Source organism: Odocoileus virginianus, chromosome 9, assembly GCF_023699985.2.
Source record: "Odocoileus virginianus isolate 20LAN1187 ecotype Illinois chromosome 9, Ovbor_1.2, whole genome shotgun sequence".
In the NCBI taxonomy this organism is placed as follows: domain Eukaryota; kingdom Metazoa; phylum Chordata; class Mammalia; order Artiodactyla; family Cervidae; genus Odocoileus; species Odocoileus virginianus.
This window is the reverse complement of record NC_069682.1, coordinates 1,647,706-1,669,056: the sequence shown is the minus strand read 5'-3', so window position 1 is coordinate 1,669,056 and position 21,351 is coordinate 1,647,706. Positions and strand designations below refer to the sequence as shown.

Here is a 21,351-nt window from a genome sequence, read left to right as displayed (position 1 = left end):
AGAATACTGCTGAGTTGCTTTAGCCAGAATCTCCCACCCTCAGGATCCGATCAGCCTTTATATCTGACCTGGTTCTCCAACCTCCACCACCTCCCAGGCAATGTCTGATCACCCTGGCTTGCCTGCAGCAGGAACTCAACTCAGGTGGTTTAGCCAACATCTCTCCTTACCCTGGATGCTTCCTCTTGGCAATTTTCCACCCACTGACCACCCTACCGGCTCCTCGGTCACAAATCCCTTTTTATTTTCAAAGGTGGGCTCAGTGTCTCTCCTCCCCTGCAAACTCCCTGTGTAGTGGTCTCCTGAATACAGTCTGTCTGATTATTTTTTTAATTTTTATTTTTTGGCCACCCTTCACAGCATGTGGGATCTTAGTTCCCCTACCAGGGATCAAACCCACACCTGCTGCATTGGAAATGTAGAGTGTTCACCTCTGGACCACCTGGGAAGTCTATCTTATTTTTTTTTTAACAAATGTCATGAATAACATTTTCTTCAACATCTCACCCTGCAAAAAAAATTCTTTGTGCTTTGCAGAAGTGCTTGAAACGTGACCATAAGCTAGTAAATCCTTCTTTTCAGTAAACCACTTCTAATAAAAACACAGTTCCAGAATAATTCTATGAGGCCACCATCACCCTAATTCCAAAACCAGACAAAGACGCCACAAAAAAAGAAAACTACAGGCCAATATCACTGATGAACATAGATGCAAAAATCCTTAACAAAATTCTAGCAAACAGAATCCAACAACATATTAAAAAAATCATTCATCATGACCAAGTGGGCTTTATCCCAGGAATGCAAGGATTCTTTAATATCCGCAAATCAATCAATGTAATACACCACATTAACAAATTGAAAGATAAAAACCATATGATTATCTCAATAGATGCAGAAAAAGCCTTTGACAAAATTCAACATCCATTTATGATTAAAACTCTCCAGAAAGCAGGAATAGAAGGAACATACCTCAACATAATAAAAGCTATATATGACAAACCCACAGCAAGCATCACCCTCAATGGTGAAAAATTGAAAGCATTTCCCCTGAAATCAGGAACAAGACAAGGGTGCCCACTCTCACCACTACTATTCAACATAGTTTTGGAAGTGTTGGCCACAGCAATCAGGGCAGAAAAAGAAGTAAAAGGAATCCAGATAGGAAAAGAAGAAGTGAAACTCTCGCTGTTTGCAGATGACATGATCCTCTACATAGAAAACCCTAAAGACTCTACCAGAAAATTACTAGAGCTAATCAACGAATACAGTCAAGTTGCAGGATATAAAATTAACACACAGAAATCTCTTGCATTCCTATACACTAACAATGAGAAAACAGAAAGAGAAATTAAGGAAACAATACCATTCACCATTGCAACAAAAAGAATAAAATACTTAGGAGTATATCTACCTAAAGAAACAAAAGACCTATACATAGAAAACTATAAAACACTGATGAAAGAAATCAAAGAGGACACAAGCAGATGGAGAAATATACCGTGTTCATGGATTGGAAGAATCAATATTGTCAAAATGGCTATACTACCCAAAGTAATCTATAGATTCAATGCAATCCCTATCAAACTACCAACAATATTTTTCACAGAACTAGAACAAATAATTTCACAATTTGTATGGAAATACAAAAAACCTCAAATAGCCAAAGTAATCCTGAGAAAGAAGAATGGAACTGGAGGAATCAATCTGCCTGACTTCAGACTATACTACAAAGCCACAGTCATCAAGACAGTATGGTACTGGCACAAAGACAGAAATATAGATCAATGGAACAGAATAGAAAGCCCAGAGATAAGTCCACGAACCTATGGTCACCTTATCTTCGACAAAGGAGGCAAGGATATACAATGGAAAAAAGATAACCTCTTTAACAAGTGGTGCTGGGAAAACTGGTCAACCACCTGTAAAAGAATGAAACTAGAACACTTTCTAACACCATACACAAAAATAAACTCAAAATGGATTAAAGATCTAAATGTAAGACCAGAAACTATCAAACTCCTAGAGGAGAACATAGGCAAAACACTCTCCGACATAAATCACAGCAGGATCCTCTATGACCCACATCCCAGAATTTCAGAAATAAAAGCAAAAATAAACAAATGGGACCTAATGAAACTTAAAAGCTTTTGCACAACAAAGGAAACTATAAGCAAGGTGAAAAGACAGCCCTCAGATTGGGAGAAAATAATAGCAAACGAAGCAACAGACAAAGGATTAATCTCAAAAATATACAAGCAACTCCTCCAGCTCAACTCCAGAAAAATAAATGACCCAATCAAAAAATGGGCCAAAGAACTCAACAGACATTTCTCCAAGGAAGACATACAGATGGCTAACAAACACATGAAAAGATGCTCAACATCACTCATTATCAGAGAAATGCAAATCAAAACCACAATGAGGTACCATTATACGCCAGTCAGGATGGCTGCTATCCAAAAGTCTACAAGCAATAAATGCTGGAGAGGGTGTGGAGAAAAGGGAACCCTCTTACACTGTTGGTGGGAATGCAAATTAGTACAGCCACTATGGAAAACAGTGTGGAGATTTCTTAAAAAGCTGGAAATAGAACTGCCATATGACCCAGCAATCCCACTTCTGGGCATACACACCAAGGAAACCAGATCTGAAAGAGACACGTGCACCCCAATGTTCATCGCAGCACTGTTTATAATAGCCAGGACATGGAAGCAACCCAGATGCCCATCAGCAGACGAATGGATGAGGAAGCTGTGGTACATATACACCATGGAATATTACTCAGCCATTAAAAAGAATTCATTTGAATCAGTTCTAATGAGATGGATGAAACTGGAGCCCATTATACAGAGTGAAGTAAGCCAGAAAGATAAAGACCATTACAGTATACTAACACGTATATATGGTCTTTAGAAAGATGGTAACGATAACCCTATATGCAAAACAGAAAAAGAGACTCAGATGTATGGAACAGACTTGTGGACTCTGGGAGAAGGTGAGGGTGGGATGTTTCAGGAGAACAGCATTGAAACATGTATATTATCTAGGGTGAAACGGATAACCAGCTCAGGTTGGGTACATGAGACAAGTGCTTGGGCCTGGTGCACTGGGAAGACCCAGAGGGATCGGGTGGAGAGGGAGGTGGGAGGGGGGACTGGGATGGGGAGTACATGTAAATCCATGGCTAATTCATATCAATGTATAACAAAAACTACTGTAATGATGTAAAGTAATTAGCCTCCAACTAATAAAAATTTAAAAAAAAAAAAAATAAAAAAAAAAAAATAAAAATAAAATTGAAAAAAAAAAAAAATAAACTACAATGATTAAGGGATTAAACATCTAGTAACATTCAAGACATATATATCTAAAGAGACTGATCAAGAAATAATATTCTGAACTATGGCCAAGTATGAGTCGGCAGTCCATGTTGAATAGAGTCACTGAAAGGAAAGGAATCTCAAATGACGTCTATGGGAATTTCCCTCTGAATGTCAACATGGCCCACTTAAATAGTTCAGCTTGTAAAAATGCTTTTTCTTGATATTAGCCACATGGGATATCGTTCCTTTCCCATTTTTATCTTCTGACATAGCTTATGTGTAGGTTTCAAGGGTACACAGTCCCCACAGGCCCTAAGAGCCAATCCTGACTCTACCACTTTTTATCGTGTCTCCAAGAGCTGCAGAAATCGCTGGAACAGGCACAGGAGGACCATCGCTACCAACCGAGGGAACTCTGAGCAAGACTTGGCTTCAGAAAACTGCAGTCTGAAGGTTTGCACGTGATCCTCCTGCCCTGACAGAAGGACTGCTGCAGGAGCTTGGTCACCTCGGGACAGACGCCAAGAGGCACTTGGGAGAGTAGGCGATGGATTACAGGAAACGCCTCTAGAGAGAAGCAGGAGAAGACGCAGGAGCAGGCAGGAAGGGCCTGCACACCGCGAGGCACCTGCGAAAGCAGAGGTGAGGAAGAGGTCCGGGGAGGAAGGGTCTCAGATGCAGCACACTCCGAGAGCATCTCCACCAGGCGGATGGAGCCTGGAGCAAGGACCGCCCGCCAGAGGAGCCTCAGCTGGAGCAGCTGGGCGACACCATCCACCGGCCTGAGCTGCTGCTGACATATGCAGGGCTGAGCGCACTGCTGCTGGAGGCCGTCCACTGCCTGCACTCCGAGATGGTTTTGTCTTCGAGGGAGATGTAAAGGGCGCAGCCCCACGGCTGCCACAGAGGGGATCTCTGGCTAACCCTTCTCCAGGTCCTCCTAAAGGAGCTCAGGTTCTGGTTTCTTAGGACCCTTGAATGTCCTTAGGAACTTTTTTAGAAATATTAGCAAACAAATAACAAGCACTTTGAGCCCCAGATATGTAAGCAACGAATTGCTAGATCATCAGAGATGCTTATTAAATATCTGAGTTGAATGAGTTCCCAGCCTGGGACATAATGGTAAATAAAAACAATGTCTCTCTCTCTGGCTTTATATTCTAGGGGGGATTTTGACAAAGAACACTAGGCAAATAAATGATTTATCAGGAATGGATAAATGTGAAGATCAAAAGTCTAAAAATTACATGTGTGTATGTGTGCGTGCACATGTGCACGTTTTTTAAGTAAGGTGGTCATGAAGGTCTTTTGGATGAGGTGAACTTGGGGAGGACTGGAATGAAATGAAGAAGCAAGCTGTGAGGACTGATGATGCATGGGGAAGAACAGTCAGAGCAGATGCTGCAAAGGCCCTCATGTTCCCAGGGAACATCAGTGGTACAGTGAAGCGACAGGGGCTGTGTAGGGAACCTGCGAACGGACAAGGATGACTCAGGAAATTATTCTGAATAAGGTAGGAAGCCACTGACGTTTTAAAGCAGAAGAGGGCTATACTCTAACTACATTCTAAAAAGATACATCTAACTTACCTCCTCACAATGGTGCAGTGGGGTAGGTATTACCACCCCCATTTTAAAGACAAGAAAGCTTAGTGCCAAGTGAGTTAAAGACAGGCTCCTGGTCGGGTATCTTGAGCAGCAAAGTCGAATTGAAGCTATTTCTGTTTAACTCCAAAGCCATGCCCTTAACCAACTATGTGTGTGTCAAACTCTTCAAGAAAAGAGCTCTCTGGCAAAGATTTAACCTGAAATACCACTTAATACAAACGCTCTCTTTATCTGGGAGCAATATCCTGGCAACTTGGCTCTGGTGAGTATCCAAAGTTGAGAGACTCATCTGCCCTTTTAGGTACTTGGAAAAGGACTGTCTGCAGCTAGAGAGGAGCGGCGACAGCACCAAACAGTCCTCAGGGGACTCTTTGTAGAAAGAAGATGCTGGCTTAGATGCCTGGTAAGCTATCTGGCTCAGACCATCAGCTTCATCAAACGTTTTGATGAGGCAGGATTTCAGAGCAATTGATTATTATTTATGGTTTTAAGAATAAGTAGTTTAAAAACTACTTATTACAATTAGTAGGCTTACCAGGTGGTGCTGGTGGTAAAGAACCTGCCTGCCAATTCAGGAGACATAAGAGAGTTGGGTTCAATCCCTGGGTCAGGAAGATCCCCTAGAGGAGGGTCACAACCCACTCCAGTGTTCCTGCCTGGAGAATCCCATGGACAGAGGAGCCAGGCAGGCTACAGTCCATAGGGTTGCAAAGAGTAGAACACAACTGAATTGACTTAGCACACATTATTATAATTAGTGTGCTTTTTATTAATTTATCAGAATCAATATTCAGGATCAGTTACAAGTTTCCCTGTTGAGGATATTTTATGTCTATTTCTATTTATTGAAAGGAAATGTAATAGCACTGGAAACTTTGCTCATTATTCTCTAATAACCTATATAGGAAAAGAATCTGAAAAAGAATGGAAATATGTGTATGTTTAATTGACTCACTTAGCTGTACCCATGGCACTAACACAACACTGTAAGTCAAAGTTCCATATTAATTAAAAATTAAATTAAAAAATAAAGTCACACTGCAAGTCAACTATACTTCAATAAAATTTTTAACGAAAAAACTGATTGTAAATTTAAATATTAAAAAATAAAAGATTTCAGTAAAAAATGTAAAATTACATTTCACTCATAGTATTTTTTACCTAGTTGTGTGGGGTTCCGCCCCCCCAAATTTAGACTTAATGAAAAGTTTTTAACCTTAAATGGTGATTTTCACTGGTCATAACGTAGAGGTATCAGGGTTTTTAGCAGTGCTTATTTGCTCTTAGGGGAAAATATATGAAAAATTTTTATAATTGTAATTTCTTTAACAGAATCAAATTAAGAACTCCTGGCTGTAGTAATATAATAATTATGGTCTAAAATAGATAAAGCAAATGGATGACTAAAAGAGTTAAACAGCCTTCATTAATGAACTTCAGAAAATTTTTTTTCAATAGGTAGGCAGTTTTCTCTTTTTCTTTCCCAGTCACACATATTTCCAAATAAATGTTTCAAGAAATACCTGGAGTAATGGGAAAATTTGGTCTTGGAGTACAAAATGAAGCAGGGCAAAGGCTAACAGAATTTTGCCAAGAAAATGCACTGGTCATAGCAACACCCTCTTCCAACAACACAAGAGACGACTCTACACATGGACATCACCAGATGGCCAACACTGAAATCAGATTGGTTATATTCTTTGCAGCCAAAGATGGAGAAGCTCTATACAGTCAGCACAAAAACAAGACCGGGAGCTGACTGTGGCTCAGATCATGAACTCCTTAGTGCCAATTTCAGACCTAAACTGAAGAAAGTAGGGAAGACCATTAGACCATTCAGGTATGACCTAAATCAAATCCCTTTCGATTATACAGTGGAAGTGACAAATTCAGCTCAAGGGATTAGATCTGATAGACAGGGTGCCTGAAGAACTATGGATGGAGGTTTGTGACATTGTACTGAAGGCAGTGATCAAGACCATCCCCAAAAAGAGAAACGCAAAAAGGCAAATTGGTTGTCTGAGGCGGCCTTACAAATAGCTCTGAAAAGAAGAGAAGCAAAAGGCGAAGAAGAAAAGGAAAGATATACGCATTTGAATGCAGAGTTCCAAAGAATAGCAAGGAGAGATAAGAAAGCCTTCCTCAGTGATCAATGCAAAAACATAGAGGAAAACAATAGAATGGGAAAGACTAGAGATCTCTTCAAGAAAATTAGAGATACCAAGGGAACATTTCATGCAAAGATGGGCACAATAAAGGACTGAGGACTGCAGGACTGAAGAGATGACCAAGTCAAGGAAGTCAAGGAAACCTCCCCGAGTGCACAGAAAGGTGCTTGGGGGTCAGAACGGAGGGGGCGCCACCCCAGAGTAAGTGAGGCCGAGCTTCCCATCGGCCTCGGCACCGGAATCCCTCTTGGCAGAAGCATGCTCACGCATCTTAGGGAGGGCCTGAGGACAGGTCAGGTGTGAAAAAGAAGTGAGATAACTGTACAAAGGTAAACAAAGACAGAAGAACCGTCACACATAAATGATTTAAATGCTCCTTTGCTGGGCTCCCCCCATTAGGGAGGACGGCCCCGCTCTCTCTCTGGGTGTGAGTTTCTGATCTGTGCATGTGTGCTCTGGCCTTTGGTTACTAAGGTTTTCAGCAGGTATTTATTTTTGGCTGCACTGGGTCTTTGTTACTGTGCATGGTCTTTCTCTAGCTGCAGCAAGCAGGGGCTACTCCATTGCAGATGTGGGCTTCTCACTGCCACGGCTTCTCTTCGCTGCACAGAGCACAGGCTCTTGGCCTGCAGGCTTCCGTAGCTGCAGCACATGGATGGGCTCAGGCGTTGCGGCACACGGGCTTAGTTCCTTGGAAGCATGTGGGATTTTCCCAGGCCAGGGATGGAACCAGTGAACCCTGCACTGGCAGGCGGATTCTTAACCTCTCACTATCAGGGGATGGCAGCCCACTCCAGTATTCTTGCCTGGAAAATCCCATGGACAGAGGAGCCTGGTGGGCTACAGTCCATGGGGTCACAGAGAGTCGGACACAACTGAGCCACTTCACTTTCACTTTTCACTTTCCTTCATTGGAGAAGGGAATGGCAACCCACTCCAGTGTTCTTGTCTGGAAAATCCCATGGACAGAGGAGCCTGGTAGGCTGCAGTCCATGGGATCGCAGAGAGTCAGACACAACTGAGCCACTTCACTTTCACTTTCATGCATTAGAGAAGGAAATGGCAGCCCACTCCAGTGTTCTTGTCTGGAGAATCCCAGGGATGGGGGAGCCTGGTGGGCTGCCGTCTATGGGGTCGCACAGAGTCGGACACGACTGAAGTGATTTAGCAGCAGCAGCACTGTCAGGGAAGTCTGATTCTGTCTTAAATAGACTGTTTCCCTGTGTGCATTCCCACAAGTTGTGCTGTGCTAATGCTAATAAACTTTGTACCTGTTTTTACAGCTTTTGCCTCCTTGAAACATTCTTGATTTCAAATGGGGCAAGAGCCAGGACCACTTTCCTTCTAGCCTCTAATCCGTTGGTGGACTAGCTACTAGAATTTCTGGTTTTCATTCAGACTACACAGGATCAATTCCTGGGCAGGGAACTAAGACCCTGCTTCAACATCACTTACTGCTCTTTCTCAAAGAACATAAGCAATGAAACATGTCTTCCATAAAAACAACCAAACCAGAAGTAACAACAAAAACGTTCATCACCATTTTTAGGATGAGGGAATTCACAAGAAATTGAGCTTAAAGGCCATTTTCTTACTTGAGAAGGGACTTCAAAATGATTCACTTTAAAATATGCTGTATATTTCATTTGACTGTTCATTCGTTCATACTTGGATGAACTCTTATTAACTTAATGGCCGGGCCACACGCATGAACAGAGAGCCATCCCGAAGAGCATGCCGCCAGGATGTCCTTGGGGCCCCTTCACCATCAGCCTGGAGAACCACAAGGCTGCACCTATCAGCCCTAATTAAAGGACACCCGGGCACACACTGATCTCCCGCTCCCCTGCGGCCGTAAACAAGGCTTGAAGGAGCAAACACGGTGCCCTTTCCTATTCACACGTCAGATAGGAAAAAGCAAAAAAAAAAAAACAAACTAGCACTGTCCACAGGAAACTAACATGACACTATAAATCAACTATATTTCAATTTTAAAACATGTTCAACAAAAATAAACAAGCACGGTCATTTTAGCCACTGAATTTTAACTAAGTCCTTTAGCACAGCACAGTGATACTCTAGAAACCTAAGTAACTAGCTCCTTATATTTTATTTTGTTGCTGTTGTTCAGTTGCTAAGTCCTGTCGGACTCTTTACAGCCCCATGGTCTGCAGCACACCAGGCCTCCCTGTCCCTCACCGTCTCCCGCCGTTTGCCCAAGCTCATCGGGGCAGTGATTCTATCCAACCGTCTCATACTCTGATGCCCTCTTCTCCTTTTGCCTTCAGTCGTTCCCAGCATCAGGGTCTTTTCCAGTGAGTTCGCTCTTCGCATACTTATGATTTATTTCTTCTCGTATGGTATTGATACATTTTGTTTTCAACAGCTCCTTATACATCAAGACTCCTTAAAAATCAAGCCAGCCCAGATCTCCTCCTCTAGTTTCCTAGTAGACGTGTGTCTTGTCTTCCCACAAATGAGTCTTTCCTACGCCCTTGAAGAGCATGAATCTCCAGTATTAGAGTTTTCCATGAGACTGACTCAGACACTGTTTCACGGGTGAGGTGCTTCTATTCCTCCAGAGAACACAGTTGTCTTCTACCTCAGTGAACAAATGAAGAAATATAAACCCAAAGAAACCTCACAGAGAGGCAAAAAAATATAAAAGTGAGACAAACACAACTACAGCATCTTAGAAAAGAAAGACAAGGGTAATTGATTATGCAGCAAAACCTGATGTAATTACAGAGAAAAGAAAAAGAAGTTGAGGATGACTAAACTGAAAATTTAATAAGGCATTCATAAGGGAAAATGATGGAGCTAAAAGTAATTACCCAAAACTGAAAGTATCACCATGACCATCAAAATTAATGTGCTATTCATTCCTATGTATCCTTACTTGTCTTTTAAGCTAGGTGTCTGCAAACCATAGCCCCTGCTTTTGAAAATAAGGTTTTCTTGGAACTTAGCCCATTCACTAATCTATAGACTGTTGAACGTTCTATGACTGCTGCCATGCTACAAAACAGTCGTGACAAAGACCGTATGACTTTGCAAAACTTAAAATATATAATATCTGGTCCTTTTCAGAAAAAGTGTGTTCTATGCATTTCCAATGTGAAATGATTGACTACATAAAGACTACCTACGATAATGGTGGTTGACTGCAGAGAGGGCCACACCCCTTCACCCTTCCCTGAAACCACACTCCTTGCAAGGTGACTTCGCAGCCCCTGCCAAAGTCCCCACAGTCCCCACCTGCTTTGGTCTAGAGCAGTCAGCAGACACAAGCAGGAAACAGCCTGTCCCATCTGCTTGCAGGAAGTTGACAGACCAGGTAGGGTGGAGATGAGACGGTCCTTTAAGACCATCCTAAATCAATCGGCCCCCCAGTTGGACCAGCAAACATTTGAGTGCGCCCAGTCCAGCCCAGATGGCTGACCTGCAGAATCAAAGACTATAATTAAGAAATGACCATAAAAATTAATGTGCTATTCATTCTTATGTATCCTTATTAATAAATGGCTGCTGTCTGAAACCACTGAAAGGTGTTAGAACATGCCATCCCAATATATGCCACTTCGCATATGGATTATTCTGAGCCGAAAGCAAATGAAAATCAACAGGTGCAGAAAGAAGCCTTGTCAGAGCTTCCCTCATCTAATTAAAAGCAGAAACTTCTGAGAAATAAGGACTTCCATGGAGCCTAGCTCCAGGGAGTTTTGTGGCCATGAAGAACACAGAAAGTCAGCACCAAGATGAGTCTGCACAAACCTGACTAAAATAACTTAATCTTGCATTAGTTTCACCAGGTACTTACCTTCCCACAATTTTCTACTCCTAGAAGCCCACTGAGACAGATGAAAGGACTGGCCCAAGGTTGTAACTTGTAAATGTCAGGGTCAAGGCTCCAATCAGAGTCTTTTGCCTTCCAGTCCACTTACTTCCAAGAACTTTCCAAACAATACAGACCTTTGATTAAAGACCTTCTGCTCTGGTTGCTAATGGGCTCTAAGCTCTGGAGATTTGAGGGCACAAATGACATTATCAGCAAGGTTGTTTCAAAGGCTGGTCAAGAGGAAGGAACAGGCCTGTGTGTTTTGCAAAAAGCCTGACTGACACTAGTTCCCGCAGCTTTGATGCAGCGGGATTAAGGGATTGACCGCTCAGGCTCCGGCGGCACCTGTTCCATCAAATGGGGAAGAAGCCAAAAGGCGATGACTGTGAGGGCGGCGGGAGGGACCTCAGAGACTCCCCAGGTGAAGCGCACACTCTCCAGACACGTCTGCCTTCCTAGCTCCCCTTGTCTAGCACTGAGATGTGAAGAGAATTGCCTGTGCGGAAACACCCAGTAAGAGGAAGAACTAAGACTCCAACTCACCTTCCTTAAATCAGACTTCCGGTGTTCTTGAACCTGACTCTGTATCCCGAGCACCCTCCGTCTCCCCTTACAAATCCATTCTCCGCACAGCTAAACTGTTACCAGAACGTAAACCAGAGCACATCAGTCCTTGTTGAAAACAGCTTCCCATAACACTCAGAAAGAAATCCAAGCTCCCCATCCCCATCCTATAACCCCTGAGTCTCACACTCAAGTGTGTGTCCAAGTCTCTTGAAGGATGTGTTAAAACATATGCTGCTGGACCCATCCCCAGAGTGTCTATGAGATGGGCCTGAGAATCTGCATTTATTTCTTTTCTTAAAAAAGCATTATTTCTGGCTGTGTTGGGTGCACGGGCTCTTAGTGGCTTGGAGCATGTGTACTTTTAGTTCCCTGGCAGGGATTGAACTGGTGTCCCCTGCATTGCCAGGCAGATTCTTAACTAGTGGACCACTGGGGGAGTCTCTAGAGTCTACATTTGTAGTAAGGTTCTAGGTGATGCTGACGATGCTTCTTTGGGGATGACACTTACAGAACTGCTGTACATGATAAGGCTTCTGCCTACTTCTCAGATTTCTGTTTATACATCATGCCCCCACTCATGATGCCTACTCCAGCCAGGATGCCAACAATGGCCCTGGGAGTGGAGGACGGAGAAAGGAACAGAATGTCTCCATTTGTTCACCCTCTTGGGTAATTTATTATGTTCGTCAACTCCCTTTCTGAGCAATTTATTTTTAACTAAAACCTAGATGATTTCTATATACGCAAACCATTTCTTGGGTACAACAGAACATATAATGGTAAATACTGTTCATTTTAGGAAGAAGAACCACATCAGCACATCCATAATTACCCATTCTCTGGCCTTCTCTTTGCCAGCATCAGAGCCCACCAGCTTCTTGGACTAGAAATCCCAATTATGTTTCACACTCCTTACTGTTCCTCACCTTCTACACCCATGGGTTAGGAAATCTTCTAATTCATTTCCACCCTGAACCTCTTCTGTGATATCCTATGTGTCTAAATGAGTGTTCAGCCAGTCATTCAATCCCACCTCTACACTCTCAGTCACAAGTAATCAGGCATATCCACCTTTCAGTCATATTCAGACCTTACTCTTTTCCTGCTTAAAACACACACACACACAAAACGATTCACAGTGCTTTCAGGATCTAGCGCCAGTGGCTTTCTGGAGAGTAGAGCATTTCTGGGGGGACACTGCTCATCTCTGCAGCTGAAGCTCCTGCCTTCACCCTCCCTGACAGCAGCTGCACAAACCAGCCCCTGCATCCCACACCCAGGCCCCTGCACAAGGGTGGATCCTTCCCTCATCTCAGCTGTGCTTCGATCCACTGATGGCCTCACCCAAACCAAAGGGGGCTTGCTCTCTGAGGCCTCCTCAGTCCCCCAGACCCACTGCCCAGGGGGTGCCTGGCCCCACAAGAAGCACAACCCACTGCTTCCCTATCACAGGAAGCAGAGCGGGGCTGGGGTGGGGGAAGGATGCCGTGGGCTGCACGCTGAGGGCCTGCAACGTCAGACCGAGACGTCGGGGTGCACCTCAGTGGATGGAAGAGTGACACACCACGTTTTTTGTTTTATGTGTCCAGTTCTAGCAGGGCCTGGTGTCTGAAGACAGCAGGATGTAGCCAATAACAGAGCTAGTCATCTACTAGGCACACGTAGTGATAGGTTCCTTAGGATAAAAATTCAGACATGGAACTCCATTGAACTCATTTCCCTACTTCTCCTCCCCTTTCCCCATGTGAAGTTATACTAGATTTGGTTTTGTGATTGGCTGTAAATAATGGACACAAGTCTCTATTTCATGCACCATCAACTAACTATCAACATTTCCTCCCACTGAGACTATTAAGCCTCTGGTTTTTCCTCTGACTCCAACCAGTTCTACTTTCCAAGATCTGTCTGTACCCTTACTTTGCACTGACAAAGTTAACAGTGTTTTTTTTTTTCCATTCTGTTCTGTCAATAATAATTAACTTTCATGTCTATTGTTAGGTTGGCTCTAAGCATCAAAAGACTAATGAATGTGATTGTAATTGTTATTACCATTATCATGACTCTGTAAGCATTCATCACTGTAAATGTAAGTAATAGGCTACAATTCCACTCTCCACATTTTGAGCCAGATATCCTGACTCTGTGGGTACAGTTCAGTTTAAACTATCTAAAACCTGAGAATGAGATAAAAAGATGGCTATGTATCAATATCCTTTACATATTTTACAGGAGCAATGTCTAGAGGGCCTCTCCAAGGATGATTTATTTCTATAGAAGAACGCCCCTTTTTTTTCAATGTGAACCATTTTCAAAGTCTTTACTGAATTTCTTACAGTATTGTCTCTGCTTTATGTATTGGTTCCTTAGCCGTGAGGCGTGTGGGATCTTAGCTTCCCAGCCAGGAAGCGTACCCGTATCCCTGCGTTGGAAGGTGAAGTCTTAACCACTGGTCCATCAGTTGAGTCCAGGAAATTAATTGTTCTCTAGGGCAGGGACATGGGCTTCCCAGGTAGCACTAGTGGTAAAGAACCCACCTGCCAATGCAAAGACTTAAGAGACACCAGTTCAATCCCTGGGAGGGGAAGATCGCCAGAGAAGGAAATGGCAGCCCACTCCAGGATTCTTGCCTGGAGAATCCCATGGACATAAGAGCCTGGGGGGCCACAGTCCATGGGGCTGCAAAGAGTCGGAGACGACGGAAGCGGCAGCACAGCACAGGCGGTGGCTGGTTTAGCCTCTGCCTGACAGAGCGCCTCGCCGCTCCTCCGCTGGTGTTCTCACAACTAGCCCTATCCTCCTGCTAGTGAAGTCCCTGAAGAGCTAAGTAAACCTGCAAGTCAAAGTGCATTCTGTGAGGGTGCTGCTTCTAGCTTTCTGAACATCACACGTGGACGACTCCTCGCTGCCGTGATGGACAGCCTAGGGTGTGCAGGCTGCTGAGGCCTACAGCTCGGCTTCAGGGCTGCCTTGGAAACTAGGCTCCTTCAGCTTCTATTGACCCGGCACCTCCGTATTCCTCTGAGGTTGACAACTGCCTTAACTGTTTCTGTTTTCCTAGCAGCAGTTGTGATGTCTGTGTGCAAGGGAAGCTGCTGAGGGTTTCAGTAGGAGGGGCTAATAAACACCAAGCTTAGCCAGAAAAGGCACTCCATCTGGGCAGCTTGCTTAGATGCAAGTCCCCAGGTGAGGAAAAAGGCAGCCCAGCCCACGCCGGGGTCTGGGATATGCAGAGAGTAGCAGCTGCGGGGAGTCCTCTAATGAGATATCTAAATCTCCGCTCCGGCTACCACCGAGAAGAAACGGCTGATGAAGCTGTAGATTGCAGTTAGTGAGCTGAGAGTTCCTTCTGTGCGTTGGGAGAAGAGGATGGTATTTTAAAATCTGCCTGTACTTTGAGTTGATATTCTAGAAAATTGTGCTGTCCGATAAGATAGCCACCAGCCACATCTAGCTATGTAAATTTTAATTAACATTAAGATTAATAAACTCAGTTCCTCAGTCCCACTGGCCACATTTTTTGTTTTTTTTTCAAATGCCAAACTAAATTAATTTTGCTAAAGAGAAACTGTTGCACTCTAAGAAAAGTAAGTGCAGTCTAGATTTTGTGCTTGGGTTGGGAGGGAAAGGGGCTTCCCAGGTGGCTCAGGGGTAAAAAGTTCACGTGCCAAGCAGGAGACCCAGGGTCTTGAAGATCCCCTGGAGAAGGAAGTGGCAACCCACTCTAGTCTTCTTGCCTGGACAGAGGAGCCTGGGGGGCTTGTCCATGGGTCGCAAAGGAAGAGTCGGATGCACTTTAGCAACTCAATGACAGCCGCAAACAGGAGGGAAAAACCCTGAGATTACCAACCATCTATCACAATCCCCTTAACATGTGCTAAGAACACCAGGATACAGACCATGTCCATCATTGCAAATTTTTGCTGGTGACCACTTCTCGAGGACAACAGACCACTTTGCTTTCAAGGGATAAACGTCTTCAAACTTTTGGTCTGTTTAAGTACATCCGTTCTCTTTCAAGATTATGCAAATGTGAGGTCTCACAAGAGTCTGGATGCAAGAGTGTGAGCTGGGCTGAGAGCCACACTGCGCAGGGTGAGAAACGACCAGAATTTCCCATGTTCCTCCTTGGTTTGAGGGGGCGTTTTTGTAGTTTTCATTTGGAGAAGAGGAATTTCATATGGGGAAAAAGGAAAAGGGTGAATTATGAATTAGAAAAGGATTCCGAGGGAGAGATCAAAAAGTGAAAGAAGAGAAACAGCAACAGGTCTCTTGGAAGAGTGGGGGGAAAAGAAGGCGGTGACAGAGACACCTCTCCACCCGACTGAAATTTATTCCTCAGGATCCCTACTGTGTCCTGCTGTGTGCTGGACTTCGTCTCTGCTCCCACCAAAACTTGGATCTGCCTGTTTGACACAGCATCCTTGTTCCTGAGGTGTGGGCACGTAATGTTTAGGGAGAGAGAGAAATGAGAGCAGCGGACCGTCCTGGGAGCAGAGTGGCGAGAAAGCAGAGAGCAGGGCTTCCCCGGAGGCCCAGCAGCTGAGGCCCCGTGCATCCACTCGGAGGCCGTGGGATCTGTTCTGTTTGGGGAAATGGGATCCCGCACGACGCACAGTGTGGGCCACAAAGTTAAAAAGTGAGGTAGGTCAGATGCTATACTTAAGAGTAGTGATAATAAAAATAGAAGGCACGCACTGAGGAGATGAGTATTTCGAGGATGCTGTAAGTACCGAGGAATTCTAGGAAAGGCTGGGGAGGCTTCTCATAGCCAGGAGATGGGGTCTTCAGCCTTTTAATAAAGGGAAGGGAAGTCAGGAAGCCAGCGGAATTAGAAACACGTGGGTTGCACGTGCACTGCCGTTTCTCTCTGCAAGAGAAACGTCTCTGAAGATTTTTGCATCACTTGTTGCATTACTTAGAAAACAAAACAGGTTTTGCATGTAAGTAATTTAAAAGTCAAGTAAAGTTAGATAAAAAGATCTTCTGAAGCGGCATGAGAATACAATCAGAGGCTACAACACAGGCTGCGGTTTCTGAAATTTGGGGCTACCTCAAAAGAAATCCTTCAGCAGAAATAATAAAATAATACTTAAATACAGGTGCACTGGTTACATTTCTTGTCAAAAGAATGCATATTTTTAAAGCAGTGTCTAGTAAGTATTTTTATTTTTTTAATCTGACCTAGTGAATGCTCACCCACTGATTTGAACACTTCCCTGCCTTCTTTAAACTGATGTGAGGAACACAATTTAATGTTTACCCGGTCCTTTGAGCCATCACGATAACGTTAGCTGCCATACAGTGCTGAAGGCACTCTCCCCTTCCTTCACAAAAGGTCCCTTCGCTGTGGCGTTTGTGGGATGATCACGCTGTGTTTTCTCTAATTCCCGTTCCTCCCACTTGCTGTCAGTTGTCATCTCTCACTGCTGTTCAGGCAAAAACTGCAGGAACAAACCTCATCTATTTATATTTTGTTGCCTTGAATATTCTGATGGCCGTGGCTCCAAAGAACCAACTCTTACAAGATAGGAAAATACAGTTGATCCTTGAACAACATGGGATTTTAGGGGTGTCAACCTCAGTGCAATCAAAAAATCTGACTATAACTTTACAGTCAGGCCTCCATATCCGCGTTTCACATTCAAAGATTCAGCCCTCTGAGGACTGCAAGGTTCTATGGTAGGTATTTTGGGCTTCCCCGGTGGCATGGTGGAAACAATCCAATGCAGGAGATGCAAGAGATGTGGGTTTGATCCCCGGGTAGGGAAGATCCCCTGGAGAAGGAAATGGCAACCCACTCCAGTATTGTTGCCTGGGAAATCCCACGAACAGCGGAGCCTGGCAGGCCACAGCCCATGGGGCTGCAAAGAGTTGGACACAACTTAGAACTAAACAACAACAAATGGTAGGTATTTACTGAAAAAAAAAAAAAATCTGTGTAAAAGTGTACCATGAAGCTGTTCTCGTTCAAACCTGTGTTGTTCAAGGATCAACTGTAATAAGAAAAACTGGCTACAGTCTGTTTGAAACACTCTGGCTTTCTGATTTGAAAATTAATAAAGGGAAACCTCAGTAAAACGGAGTTGGGAGGCCAGGAGGGGGAGCTCTCACAAGCCACCACTGGATGTAACTACATTTAACCTCTTTGAAATGACCTTCTCTGAGGAACTGAAAGCCAGGAAGTCTTTTCTAATTATCCTCTAGATTTCCAGAGCCTGGGAAACTGCCTCAGAATTATCAGTTACAGAGAAGAATCATCACTGCTGAGAACCATCAAAAGAATACAGACAAAAAAAAAAAGAATACAGACAGCCCCCCCAAAGGAAAAGACGTTACATGGCCTCTCCCACGAGAAGTCACCAGCCCAGCAGATCGCCCGCGAGCGGCAGCCACTTCCCTCCTGTCACTTTTCTCCAGTGGATTTTTACTCAAAACAGCCCTTCCCAACTTCCTTTTTCTCTCCACAATACTGTTGCCCTGCTTCATTAGCTGGACCTGTCGATGGCTTTTTTTTAAAGTCTTTATTGAATTTGTTACAATATTTCTTCCACTTTATGTTTCCTGGGCTTTTGGCCACATGGCAGGTGGGGCTGTCCTTTCCTGACCAGGGAGGGAACCAGCATCCCTACCCTGGAAGGCAGAGTCTGAACCACTGAATCACCAGGGACGCGCCCTTGTCAGTGGCTTTTACTGTAGCTTGTTTGTCTCAAACTGCAATTCCTCTTCTATTCCTAAATAAACACGCTTTTGCTGGTAAAATAACTTGTATTTTTAAGGTCAACACCAATTTTATATGTTTCATGAAGAGATATATTTACTTTCTGAAGCTAAAATGTTTTTACTTGTCATTCTAGTAAAATAGCTCTAAAGAAAGTTGAAAGCTTAATGAGATTATATTTAATACTTGTTAAGATTTCTTTTCTTCTAGCTTTATCTCATTTTCAGAGGAACCTGGAAGAAAGCAAATGCCTTTAGAAGTGCAGGTCATCAGTATTTTCTAAATATAAGTGAGTTGTAATGATTAATAACCAAAACAAAAAAAACCACCATGAGAAATAAAAATGATTGGATGATGATAAACTTACAGTTTATCAAATCACATTACAATTTATCCAAAAAAAAGTACTTTTTCTCTAATGGGTTTCTGCTTGCTACTGCTAAGTCGTGTCCGACTCTGTGTGACCCCATAGACGGCAGCCCACCAGGCTCCGCCGTCCCTGGGATTCTCCAGGCAAGAACACTGGAGTGGGTTGCCGTTTCCTTCTCCAATGCATGAAAGTGAAAAGTGAAAGTGAAGTCGCTCAGTCGTGTCCGACTCTTTTCGACCCCATGGACTACAGCCTAACAGGCTCCCCCGTCCATGGGATTTTCCAGGCAAGAGCACTGGAGTGGGGTGCCATTGCCTTCTCCGAGGTTCCTGCTTATGTGACAACCAAAGAAACACTCAGCCACTGACTGCACTTATTCTCTGCAACATGACCTTCTCTGAGGAGCTGAAAGCCAGCGAGTATTTTAAATTACCCTGTAGATTTTCAGAGCCTGGGAAACTGCCTCAGAAAGCTGCACATCTTCCGGGATACTCTAGCAGATTCAGGGAGAGATGTCTGTTGTCAGCTCACAATGAAGGGCAATTGCCATCACCGTGGTGGCACGGGGACTCAGTCTAGACCTGGCGTACCTGGGAGAAAGCTTGGAGATGCTTTCTTGGCTAGTCTTGGCTTTTTTTGCCAAGGCGTGAAAAGTGGGCAAAAGTAGGCAAGTGAATTTACTTTGTGGGCTTCCCTCATAGCTCAGTTGGTAAAGGATCCGCCTCCAATGCAGGAGACCCCGGTTCGATTCCTGGGTCGGGAAGATCTGCTAGAGAAGGGATAGGCCACCCACTCCAGTATTCTTGGGCTTTCCTGGTGGCTCAGCTGATAAAGAATCCACCTGCAAAGCAGGAGACCTGGGTTCAACCCCTGGGTTGGGAAGATCCCCTGGAGAAGGGAAAGGCTACTCACTCCAGTATTCTGGCCTGGAGAACTCCACGGACTATACAGTCCATGGGGTTGCAAAGAGTCGGACACAACTGAGTGATTTTTACTTCTTCCCTTAGGTTTGAACTATATCAAATTCTTGATATTGATAATTTTTAATCTAAAAGATGAAAATGTGATATGATTTAGCCTAATATTTTGAATGTGTTGAAATACAGATTTTCATATGGATCTCAGGGATTACTATGTCCTCTCACCTTTTCAATTACCAAGAAAATGTACAAACTATAATAAAACCAGAGTAGGTTGGGATCAATTACATCTAAAATCCCTTTTGACATTAGATATTAGACATATACAGTGAGTTCGGCAGTTGCAGACATTCTGCTAGTCCCTGTAGAGAAAAAGATAAGTAAAATATGGCCCTTAAACTCAGGGTACACTATGAGAGATGAAAAAATTAAATAAAAAGGTGAGTACAGTGTAATATGTGCAAGGGTACATTAGAGGTAGCACAGAGAAATGATCAATTCTTATTGAATGGGTCAAGGAAGATATTAAAGAGTAAAGATTTCTCCTTTGGGTTCTGAAGGATGAATAGGGGTTGACCAGTGAAACAGGGAGGGATAAGTGCATTTCAGGAAAAGGCAGCAGTATATATACAAAGCATGAAATAGAATAGTTCATTGGGGAAATTGTAAGTGTATTGTTAGTGTTAAAACCAAGAATGTGTATAGGAAACTAGTGGGGAACAAGATTGGAGAATAAGGTAGCAGTCAAATTATGGAAGGCCTTGTATTTCATTCTGATTAGTTTCCTTCATCCTATAATACAATAGAGAGCCATGGAAGCATTTTAAATAGAGGAAGAGGTTCTGATTTACATTTTCAAAAGATTACTCTATAATGATGGAAGAGGAGAAACAAAAAGAGTAGAAAAAGATTATAAAAAAACTACCAAAGAGTTAACAGTGGTTGCCTCTAGGTGGTAGAAAATTGTTTTCTCTTTCTTCTTATAGCAGAATGCAGTTAGCTGTTCTTTCAGAGAAGCAGTAACGCTGCAGTCATATAAGTAACTGTCACCCCAATACACCGATTCAGTACAGAGAACAGTGACCACATTTGAGTCCATTCTTTTCTTTCCTCAACTTTGTTTACACAAAGCAGCTATGGTACAAACCTAGAGAGCATCATGCTACACACTGGGGAAAAACCAAGTTAACAAATTACTGAGTTGTGTCAGCCCACAGACCTCATGAGAAAAGCCTGATGATCTGAAACCCTGGGAGGCCACATATAATATATTCCATGGATTTTGAAAGGAACCAATTGTGACTCTACATGAAGTCTGAACAAGTTTTGCATCTTACTTCACTATAGCGGCAATAGAGTTTCATCACATTTCTCTCTCCAGCTCACTTCAAATTCAACTAAACTCTAAGAAAAACAACACATTAACAATGCAAAGAAGGCTTCCACTCACCTACCTAAACTTTCTGAATAGATTGATGAACTCAAGCCCCTGGTTTATAGAAAATCTGGAGCCACCGACACCTTGCAAGGGCACAAGCAATAAATAGCAGAAGCAGAAGTATGCAAAGCAAAGCTTTGGTCAAATTGGTCTCTATAAATGAGATGAGCAAAGCAAGTGACCAGCACAAAGTCTGAGCGCTATTACATTTATGACAAATAGAAAGTCTTATGAGGAAAGAATGCCTGAAGCACTTCATCAAGCAAAAACTATTACTCCATGAAACCCATCTGCAAAATAAGCATAATTGTGGCAATGACCTAATAAGGTTATTGTAAGGAGTTGAACAAATAATACACAGGAAGTGCTTAGAAAGTTTTCTGGCACACAGTAAGCACA

The 21,351-nt window shown here is 43.4% G+C and overlaps 1 protein-coding gene across 11 annotated transcripts in view; it reads right to left on the bottom strand.

Annotated features, from left to right (window-relative positions):
• Positions 1-21,351, bottom strand: part of PLCB4 (phospholipase C beta 4) — a 460,969-nt gene that overhangs the window by 163,241 nt on the left and 276,377 nt on the right. The gene's annotated exons all lie outside the window — the stretch shown is intronic.